We start from the raw sequence: 11,842 nt of genomic DNA on the forward strand, positions 1-11,842 counted from the left end.
CTTTGGTCTGCCCGAAACTTGCTGGTCTTTCAGCGCAAAGAGTTGTCCATGACCGAATGTTGCAGACTGGCACATTCCAAGGTCCAGGACTACGTGCTGAGGGACGCACTAAAGCTTGGGGAAGACGCAGCAAAGGCTCAATGGGGAAAGACCACTGTGTAAGTTCCCCCACCAAGCTGAATGGAGGGACTGGATCCATGGAAAATCCCTCGAACTGTATTGGGAAAATTTTTGTTTGCTGTAAAATGTAAAGATGTAGATGGCATGACAAATGAAATGGAAGGTTTGTGAGGCAACTTATGATTGTATTGAAGGAAACTGATCTCCTTTGCACTGTTTGTATTTTTTGACTTGGTGCTGTTTGAAACTGGTAATGTATTTTTTACAGATTTTTAGGAAGAAAGTATATTTTGGCAATAAAAAAAAATCTCTCTCTCCATCTCCCTCTCCAGCAAAGTGCCAGGGAAACCAAAGTGGCGGCTACTATGCCTCAACACTATCGACCTTTATCGGCGACCAATAATAAGACAGGTAAAACCTCTGTTCAGCCTTTGGGAACCAGAGAAGCAAGCTTGAAATTGTGGCCCCAGCAAAGACTCCAAGATTTTAACATCAATTAAAGATATTACAACCCAATATCTGAATTCTATCTATTGCAAACTTTACTTCAATCTCCCAACTCTTTTTTCCCCTCTGTATGCAGTTGTGTGTGTGTACGCCTCTCGTATGCATATGAGCGTGGATACGTTGTGTATTTTAGTAATTTTAACCAGTTCAGAGTGATAAAGTTAATAAACTTACATCTTTCTTGTTTAAAATCAAGTTGGTTCATTTGTAATTATATTCGAGGAACAGTTAGCAAGGGCTCACCGAGGTGGTAAGTTAAAATTACTGTGTTTAAAAAGATAAACTCTGTTACCGCCAAACCAGAGAAGGGGCGAGAGGGGAGCCTGAGACCCCTTCCTCACCTAGTTGTAATATGTAATATATTTTGAAATCTGTTGAATTACTTTCAAATTATTCACATAGCTGTACACTGATAAAATCTATTTTCCACCACAATTGTACCATTCGCCTTTAAGTAGCTGACCATTGCTCACAGAAGCCAGGACAAGGGACATTTCAATACTTACAGAGGTTTCCAGCAACCGTGTTCAGATTGGCAGGAGACGCCCAGACAAAAACATTTGAAAACCGCTGTTGTATTAGAGAATCTTTGTTACCTCCCAGACTCTGATCTTTGAACTGCACCACCTACCAGGAAGTTGCAGTTCATTTTTAAATGATCAGAAATGAAACAAAACGCTCAGACCTTGTCTTAAAACATTAATTGTTAATGTCTTGATTCAACAGGAGAATTTTAAATAGGTGGATTCAGGACAGGAGCAATGTCAAAACATAAAAAATCTGAATCCTGACAACAACCTAGCCACTTCCAGGTTTTCCAATTTTAACGGAGGTTGACGGGAGTGGTGTGGGGGTGGTGATCTCTGACCTCTCACCCCACAAAGGCTTCTGATCTCCCGCCAAGATCGCCACTCTCCCAATTAGGTCTCCGAACATCCCCTTCCAAAGCATCTGACATCTGCCCCATGGTCCCTGACCACCAACCCATTCGAGGCCTCCGGTCTCCCCCATTCCACAAGGTCTCCAATTGCCCCCCGAGACTGAGGCAGCTGACCTCCCCATGCCCCAGGCTGCCCTTCCCACCAGCCCAAGCCTCCAATCTCCATCCGAAGCTTACCACCACCACCCCAGCCACTGGCCATCGATCCCTCAGGCCTCCAACCCAACCCAGCCCCACCCTCAGGATTGGCCTCACTCCACCCCCTACCACCCCACTGCCCCAATTGGGGATCCGACCTATCTGATCTTTGCAGCCTCTTCTTCAGTGCCCATGCAACAGGAAACCAACTCTGTCAATCCACAGAGTGTGTGACAATGTCAACTCCTGGGTTTTCCACGCTCTACCAGATACCCCCCCCATTACTGATGGGTCAGAAAGTTAAAAATGCACTCCCCTCCCCCACTCCCGCCACCAACTCCAGCCCTTAGAAGTCAATATTTAATCTTCCCAGTCATTTAAAAAAGAAGACTTATACTTATACAGCAGGTTCAACAACCAAAGGATGTCCCAAAGTGCTTTACAACCATGATCAGCAACCCTCAATACTCAAGCACTCCCTCAATACTACATAGCATCAGCCTAAATTATGTGCTCAAATCCCTGAAGTGGAACTTAAACTCACAATTATCTGATTCAGAGATAAATATACAACTGACTGAGCAACAGCTGACATCTATCTGAAATATATTAAATAATAAATGTTGTCTGAAATGGATTAAATGATAAACATTGACTGAAATATATTAAATAATATTCAGATCAATCTGTTCTTCATCCATTGGTTGACCCTCTGGCTATCCACTCTATCTATGCCTCTCATCATCTTGTACCCCTCTATCAAGTCACCTCTCATCCTTCTTCGCTCCAATGAGAAAAGCCCTAGCTCCCTCAACCTTTCTTCGTAAGACATGCCCTCCAGTCCAGGCAGCATCCTGGTAAATCTCCTCTGCACCCTCTCTAAAGCTTCCACATCCTTCCTATAATGAGGCAACCAGAACTGAACACAATATTGCAAGTGTGGTCTAACCAGGGCTTTATAGAGCTGCAGGATAACCTCGCGGCTCTTAAACTCAATCCCCCTGTTAATGAAAGCCAACACACCATATGCTTTCTTAACAACCCTATCAACCTGGGTGGCAACTTGGAGCGATCTATGGACATGGACCCCAAAATCCCTCTGTTCCTCCACACTCCCAAGAATCCTGTCTTTAAGCCTGTATTCTGCATTCAAATTCGACCTTCCAAAATGAATCACTTCACACTTTTCCAGGTTGAACTCCATCTGCAACTTCTCAGCCCAGCTCTGCATCCTGTCAATGTCCCGTTGGAACCTACAACAGCCTTCCACACTATCCACAACTCCAGCAACCTTCGTGTCATCGGCAAACTTGCTAACCCAGCCTTCCACTTCCTCATCCAAGTCATTTATAAAAATCACAAAGAGCAGAGGTCCCAGAACTGATCCCTGCGGAACACCACTGGTCACCGAGCTCCAGGCTGAATACTTTCCATCTACTACCACCCTCTGTCTTCTATGGGCCAGCCAATTCTGTATCCAGACAGCCAAATTTCCCTGTATCCCATGCCTCCTTACTTTCTGAATGAGCCTACCATGGGGAACCTTATCAAACGCCTTGCTAAAATCCATATACACCACATCCACTCCTCTTCCTTCATCAACGTGTTTTGTCACGTCTTCAAAGAATTCAATAAGGCTTGTGAGGCATGACCTGCCCCTCACAAAGCCATGCTGACTGTCTCTAATCAAACTATGCTTTTCCAAATAATCATAAATTGTGTCTTTCAGAATCCTCTCCAATAATTTGCCCATTACCGACGTAAGACTGACTGGTCTATAATTCCCAGGGTTATCCCTATTCCCTTTCTTGAACAAGGGAATAACATTTGCCACCCTCCAATCATCTGGTACTACTCCAGTGGACAGTGAGGACGCAAAGATCATTGCCAAAGGCGCGGCAATCTCTTCCCTCGTTTCCCGTAATATCCTTGTGTATATCCCGTCTGGCCCCGGGGACTTATCTATCCTCATGTCTTTCAAAATTTCCAGCACATCCTCTCTCTTAACATCAACCTGTTCGAGCCGATCAGCCTGTTTCACGCTGTCCTCACAAACGACCAGGTCCCTCTCACTAGTGAATACTGAAGCAAAGTATTCATTAAGGACCTCCCCTACCTCCTCCGACTCCAGGCACAATTTCCTCCACTATCCCTGATCGGCCCTACCCTCACTCTGGCCATCCTCTTGTTCCTCACATATGTGTAGAACGCCTTGGGAATTTCCTTAATCCTACCCGTCAAGACTTTTTCATGTCCCCTTCTAGCTCTACTAAGTCCATTCTTCAGTTCCTTCCTGGCTACCTTGTAACCCTCTAGAGCCCTGTCTGATCCTTGCTTCCTTAACCTTAAGTAAGCTTCCTTCTTCCTCTTGACTAGCTGTTCCACATCTCTTGTCATCCAAGGTTCCTTCACCCTACCATCCCTTCCTTGCCTCATCGGGACAAACCTATCCAGCAGTCGCAGCAAGTGCTCCCTAAACAACCTCCACATTTCTGTTGTGCATTTCCCTGAGAACATCTGTTCCCAATTTATGCTCCCCAGTTCCTGCCTAATCGCATTGTAATTTCCCCTCCCCCAATTAAATATTTTCCCATCCCGTCTGCTCCTGTCCCTCTCCATGACTATAGTAAAGGTCAGGGAGTTGTAATCACTATCACCGAAATGCTCTCCCACCCAGAGATCTGCCACCTGGCTTGGTTCGTTGCCAAGCATCAAATCCAACATCGCCTCCCCTCTAGTCGGCCTATCTACATATTGAGTCAGGAAACCTTCCTGGACACATCTGACAAAAACTGCTCCATCCAAACTATTTACACTGAGGAGGTTCCAATCAATATTAGGGAAGTTGAAGTCACCCATGACAACAACCATGTTACTTCTGCACCTTTCCAAAATCTGCCTCCCAATCTGTTCCTCCGTGTCTCTGTTGCTATTGGGGGGTCTATAGAAAACTCCCAATAAAGTGACTGCTCTTTTCCTGTTTCTGACTTCCACCCATAATGACTCAGCAGACAAACCCTCCTCGACGACCTCCCTTTCTGCAGCTGTGATACTATCCCTGATTAGCAATGCCACTCCCCCACCTCTTTTACCTCCCTCCCTATTCCTTTTGAAACATCTAAACCCCGGAACATCCAACATCCATTCCTGCCCCTGTGATATCCAAGTCTCCGTAATGGCCACAACATCGTAGCGCCAAGTACTGATCCATGCTCTAAGTTCATCACCCTTATTCCTGACACTTCTTGCATGAAAATAGACACACTTCAACCCATCATACTGGTTGCAACTTTGCCCTGTCAACTGTCTAACCTTCCTCACAGACTCTCGGCACTCTGTATCTGCCTGTTCAACAGCTACCCCATCCACTGTTCCGTAGCTCCGGTTCCCATCCCCCTTTTTTAACCATGTGCCTGATTTTCCTGTAGTCAGAGCTGCTCATTATTCCGCTATTAACATTCTCTCTGGACTAATCCTTGTCTTTCACCACAAGCATTAACACACGCTTTGCCTTTGTCCCAGGACAGCTTTGTTATTTAATCTTTCCTGCCCTCTGCCCTATCAAACACCTCCCCTTTTGTTCTCTTCCTCACCATGCCCCACCTCCAACTCCCTTCACTTGCTTAAAATGTAATTCTTTTCTAACCTTTGCCAGTTCTGATGAAAGGTCACAGACCTGAAATGTTAACTCTGCTTCTGTCTCCACAGATGCTGCCAGACCTGCTGTTTATTTCCAGCACTTTTTGTTTTTATTTCAGATTTCCAGCATCTGCAGTATTTGCTTTTATAAAAGAACCTAACCATTTCCCATGACATTCAACGGGACTGCCATTGCTGAATCCACCACTATCAGCATCCAGTGGGTTACCATTGACCAGAAACTGAATTGGACCAGCCACATAAATATTGTGGCTACAAGAGCAGGTCAGAGGCTGGGAATTCTGCTGGGAGTGACCCAACTCCTGACTCCCCAATGTCTGTCCGCCATTTACAAGCCACAAGTCAGCAGTGTGATGCAATACTCTCCACTTGCCTGGATGAGTGTAACTCCAATAACACTCAGGAATCTCAACACCATCCAGGACAAAACTGCCCACTTGATTGGCACCCCACATACCACCTTAACCATTCAGTCGCTGCACCACTGGCACTAAGTACCATATACAAGATGCACTGCAGCAAATCACCACACCTCCTTTAACAGCACCTTGCAAACTCATGACCTCTTCCACCTAGAAGGACAAGAACAACAGATGTGTGGGAATCTCCAAGTTCCCCTCCAAACTACTCACCATCCTGACTTGGAAATATATTGCAGTTCTTTCACCATTGCTGGATCAAAACACTGGAACTCACATCCTAACAGCTCTGTGAGTGAACCCTCACCAAATGAACTGCAGCGGTGTAAGAATGCATCTCATAATCACTTTCTCAAAAGCAGTTAGGGATGGGAACTAAACACATGGGAAAACAGGTTATCAACCAACCTCCGAATATTGCCTGGCTCAAGCTATTGTGAAAATCCTGCATTGTCCCACTGGGCCACCTGTTAAAAATGTGAGATACAAAGTACACAAGTGGGCTGGATTTTAAGGAGCCCTCGACATCGTTATCCGTGGCGGAGGAGGGGAGGGCACCTGAACATGGCTCCAGACGAGGCCCACCATGAATCTCGATGTTGACAGGGCCGGGCCCAATCCTCCCGGCAATGGCAAGGCTCCATGGCGGGTCCCCCACCACTGGGCGACGGAACCACAATTTATATATGCAAATCAATGGAATTAATAAATTTAAATACCCTTCTCTCCAATCTTGAGCGCTCACCATGATCTTCAGTGCAGCAGCTGGTACTCTCGTGCTTTCAGATCCTCGTCCGTAGAAACGCGGTGCCACACTGGTGGTGAAGGTGGAGGAGGTAAGTTTCTCTGTGGGGGGGCGGTGAGGAGACGGGGTCAGATGCACAGAATGGATGTAGGGGATGTTGGGAAGGGTTGAACCTTAAATTTCGTGCAGTTTTGGAGAGGGAAGGTCAGATGCAAAATTTAAGTGTTTTGGGGGGTAAGTGCAAATAGTCATTGAAATTGTTTTTGAGGGTTGGGAAAGGTGCATAAGAAATTTATTTATTTAATTTTAGGGGATCTTTCTTTAAAAATGTAAATATGCCAGCAGGGCTGGCTGCCCTTTAAAAATGGTGCCAACGCCTGCACGCAGGCAGCTAAGGCTATTGCTCTGGTTGGACAGCCCGCCCCCTCCACCTGATTGGGAGGGATGGGCCGCCCTGGTTATCTAAATGAGCCGCCGCGCTTAAGCTATTTGGCGTGTGGCCCGCAGGGGTTGGCATCATTTTTTAAGCTGGCGGCCAAGATCGGCGGCAGGCTCTTAAAAACCAGCCCAGTTTGTTACATGTTACATCTATATAATGATGAGAATACTGCAACATTGACACAGAGATCACTTACAGTAAAATCACATCTGAGCTTGTTAATTTTTGGAGATAACTATTGTTTTCTAAGAAACCACAAATAACAATCAGGTTACATAGAATCTGCCTGGGCTCTTGCTCCTCTCCTTTCTTGCAGTTCACATATATTGTATGTTACAGAACTCACACATGACAAATGGAAAAATATTAATTTCATCGTATGAAACTCTGCTTGAAAACTTTTTACTAGACACCACCAATAACTTTTTAAAAAAGCAGACCGGAACAGCTAAGAATGACCACATATTTATGCATTTAAGCAGACAAAGGCTGGCTGAGAGACGGAAGTAAATTACCTAGTCTAGCTGGAACAATGGGGGTGCCCACTGATTCAACTAGTAAGATTGGGTTTGTCAATAGTGGTGATCAAAAGACCTTGACACCCTTTGACTTTGAAAGAGCCAAACTGCAACCGCCCCCCCTCCCCCACACTACCCCTCACCAAGTATGTCTGAATCAAAATGAATTCGTAAGATCCTTCCAGAGGTTGCTGTTTCAAACAAAGAGATGGTCACATGACATACCTACTGGTATAAGATTGAGGTTTATGATTTGTCCCTCAGAAAGGAAAGAGACTAGACTGACCTCCAAGAAAAATCATGTTCGGATCCACTGTCCGTGCGCAGACTGATGAGCATCTGCGACCAGTTCGAACTGGCCTCGGGAGCCAAAGTTAACCACGGCAAGAGCGAGGCCATGTTCTTTGGGAACTGGGCTGACCGATCCTTTGTCCCCTTCACTGTCAGGTCAGACTACCTGAAGGTGCTGGGGATATGGTTCGGAAGGGCCGGGGCGTACACCAAAACATGGGAGGAGTGAGTAGCCAAGGTACAACACAAGCTGAGCATGTGGGGGCAGTGATCTCTCTCCCTTGTGGGTAAGAACCTGGTCATCAGGTGCGAGGTGCTCACATTGCTGCTGTACGTGGCGCAGGTCAGGCCCATACCCCACTGCTGCCCTGTGGCGGTCACCCGAGCCATTTCCCACTTCATCTGGGGATCCAAAATGGACCGGGTCTGGAGGGACACGATGTTCAAATCTCTGGATAAGGGGGGAAAAATGTACCCAATGTCGCGCTCATCCTGATGACGACGTTCGTGTGCCGCTGCATCAAGCTGTGTGTAGACCTCCAGTACGCAAACTCCAAGTGTCACTTGGTGCTGAGGTTCTACCTGTCCCCGATGTTGCGAAGGATGGGCCTGGTCACATTGCCGCGGAACGCTCCATCCAGTTGGACTGTGCCATACCACCTATCCTTCGTGGAGCAGTTTCTGCGGAAAAACACCTTTGACCACCTATCCATTAGGCAGTGGGCTGCACAGAATGTCCTCATGGCCCTACGGGAAAAGGAGATGGCGGATCCTGTCGGATGGTTCCCCGAGCAGACCGCCAAAGTCATTTGGCGGAATGCCTCATCACCAGAACTTTCAAACAAGCACCAAGATGTAGCTTGGCTGGTGGTGAGACGAGCCCTCCCCGTCAGATCCTTCCTGCACGCCTGAAGTCTCACCCCCTCCGCACAATGCCCTCGCGGTGGCTGTGGTGGGGAAGAGACGGTTGCCCACCTCTTTCTGGAATGTGTCTTTGCAAAGCAGGTGTGGAAAGTGATGCAATGGTTTTTGTCGAGGTTCATCCCAAGCAGCTCTGTAACACAAGAGTCTGTGCTCTACGGGCTGTTCCCAGGGACGCACACCGAGATAAACATCAACTGCTGCTGGAGGACTATTAATTCGGTGAAAGACGCCCTTTGGTCTGCCCGAAACTTGCTGGTCTTTCAGCGCAAAGAGTTGTCCATGACCGAATGTTGCAGACTGGCACATTCCAAGGTCCAGGACTACGTGCTGAGGGACGCACTAAAGCTTGGGGAAGCCGCAGCAAAGGCTCAATGGGGAAAGACCACTGTGTAAGTTCCCCCACCAAGCTGAATGGAGGGACTGGATCCATGGAAAATCCCTCGAACTGTATTGGGAAAATTTTTGTTTGCTGTAAAATGTAAAGATGTAGATGGCATGACAAATGAAATGGAAGGGTTGTGAGGCAACTCATGATTGTATTGAAGGAAACTGATCTCCTTTGCACTGTTTGTATTTTTTGACTTGGTGCTGTTTGAAACTGGTAATGTATTTTTTACAGATTTTTAGGAAGAAAGTATATTTTGGCAATAAAAAAAAATCTCTCTCTCCATCTCCCTCTCCAGCAAAGTGCCAGGGAAACCAAAGTGGCGGCTACTATGCCTCAACACTATAGACCTCTATCGGCGACCAACAATAAGACAGGTAAAACCTCTGTTCAGCCTTTGGGAACCAGAGAAGCAAGCTTGAAATTGTGGCCCCAGCAAAGACTCCAAGATTTTAACATCAATTAAAGATATTACAACCCAATATCTGAATTGTATCTATTGCAAACTTTACTTCAATCTCCCAACTCTTTTTTCCCCTCTGTATGCATTTGTGTGTGTGTACGCCTCTCGTTTGCATATGAGCGTGGATACGTTGTGTATTTTAGTAATTTTAACCAGTTCAGAGTGATAAAGTTAATAAACTTACATCTTTCTTGTTTAAAATCAAGTTGGTTCATTTGTAATTATATTCGAGGAACAGTTAGCAAGGGCTCACCGAGGTGGTAAGTTAAAATTACTGTGTTTAAAAAGATAAACTCTGTTACCGCCAAACCAGAGAAGGGGCGAGAGGGGAGCCTGAGACCCCTTCCTCACCTAGTTGTAATATGTAATATATTTTGAAATCTGTTGAATTACTTTCAAATTATTCACATAGCTGTACACTGATAAAATCTATTTTCCACCATAATTGTACCATTCGCCTTTGAGTAGCTGACCATTGCTCACAGAAGCCAGGACAAGGGACATTTCAATACTTACAGAGGTTTCCAGCAACCGTGTTCAGATTGGCAGGAGACGCCCAGACAAAAACATTTGAAAACCGCTGTTGTATTAGAGAATCTTTGTTACCTCCCAGACTCTGATCTTTGAACTGCACCACCTACCAGGAAGTTGCAGTTCATTTTTAAATGATCAGAAATGAAACAAAACGCTCAGACCTTGTCTTCAAACATTAATTGTTAATGTCTTGATTCAACAGGAGAATTTTAAATAGGTGGATTCAGGACAGGAGCAATGTCAAAACATAAAAAATCTGAATCCTGACAACAACCTAGCCACTTCCAGGTTTTCCAATTTTAACGGAGGTTGACGGGAGTGGTGTGGGGGTGGTGATCTCTGACCTCTCACCCCACAAAGGCTTCTGATCTCCCGCCAAGATCGCCACTCTCCCAATTAGGTCTCCGAACATCCCCTTCCAAAGCATCTGACATCTGCCCCATGGTCCCTGACCACCAACCCATTCGAGGCCTCCGGTCTCCCCCATTCCACAAGGTCTCCAATTGACCTCCCCATGCCCCAGGCTGCCCTTCCCACCAGCCCAAGCCTCCAATCTCCATCCGAAGCTTACCACCACCACCCCAGCCACTGGCCATCGATCCCTCAGGCCTCCAACCCAACCCTGCCCCACCCTCAGGATTGGCCTCACTCCACCCCCTACCACCCCACTGCCCCAATTGGGGATCCGACCTATCTGATCTTTTCAGCCTCCTCTTCAGTGCCCATACAACAGGAAACCAACTCTGTCAATCCACAGAGTGTGTGACAATGTCAACTCCTGGGTTTTCCACGCTCTACCAGATACCCCCCCATTACTGATGGGTCAGAAAGTTAAAAATGCACTCCCCTCCCCCACTTCCGCCACCAACTCCAGTCCTTAGAAGTCAATATTTAATCTTCCCAGTCATTTAAAAAAGAAGACTTATATTTATACAGCAGGTTCAACAACCAAAGGATGTCCCAAAGTGCTTTACAACCATGATCAGCAACCCTCAATACTCAAGCACTCCCTCAATACTACATAGCATCAGCCTAAATTATGTGCTCAAATCCCTGAAGTGGAACTTAAACTCACAATTATCTGATTCAGAGATAAATATACAACTGACTGAGCAACAGCTGACATCTATCTGAAATATATTAAATAATAAATGTTGTCTGAAATGCATTAAATGATAAACATTGACTGAAATATATTAAATAATATTCAGATCAATCTGTTCTTCATCCATTGGTTGACCCTTGAGAGCTCAAGCTGACTTTTATCCTCAATCGGGTTTGTTTTCGGAGGCACCCGAATTTAAGTGACCGTCATTGAACGTGTTATATATACACATTAAAAAGTAATTAAAACTTTACCTTTTTAACATAGAAGCCTGAACAGCGAGTCCCCGGCAGTGTTCAATCATCTGTAATTTACAATCATTTCACTTTCATCATTGTCTCAGATCAGTTCAGTTTGAACAATGTCTTTAGGTTCTGACGTGTCTCGCCACTCCCTTCCAGAACAACCCTCAAGCAATAACACATACTTCTTTAACACGTCAGAAAATAAACACCTCAGTATTTATGAGCCATAAGGAGCAATGTTTTCAATAATCTGATTGATTGCCAGTAAGAACATAGAACATAGAACATAGAACAGTACAGCACAGTACAGACCCTTCAGCCCACGATGTTGTGCCGAATCTTTAACCTACTCTAGGATCAAATTACCTACATACCCTTCATACTACTATCATCCATGTACCTATCAAAG

The 11,842-nt window shown here is 45.7% G+C and overlaps 1 protein-coding gene across 1 annotated transcript in view; it reads right to left on the reverse strand.

Moving 5' to 3' along the window:
- LOC137374586 (NXPE family member 3-like) overlaps nt 1-11,514 on the reverse strand; it is a 131,901-nt gene extending 120,387 nt beyond the window's left edge. The window contains exon 1 of the mRNA XM_068040923.1: nt 11,443-11,514. The gene's annotated coding sequence lies outside the window, so the exon portion shown is untranslated. The remainder of the gene's footprint in view (nt 1-11,442) is intronic.
- Between the last annotated feature and the right edge of the window lie 328 nt (nt 11,515-11,842).

Source organism: Heterodontus francisci, chromosome 10, assembly GCF_036365525.1.
Source record: "Heterodontus francisci isolate sHetFra1 chromosome 10, sHetFra1.hap1, whole genome shotgun sequence".
Classification (NCBI taxonomy): Eukaryota; Metazoa; Chordata; class Chondrichthyes; order Heterodontiformes; family Heterodontidae; genus Heterodontus; species Heterodontus francisci.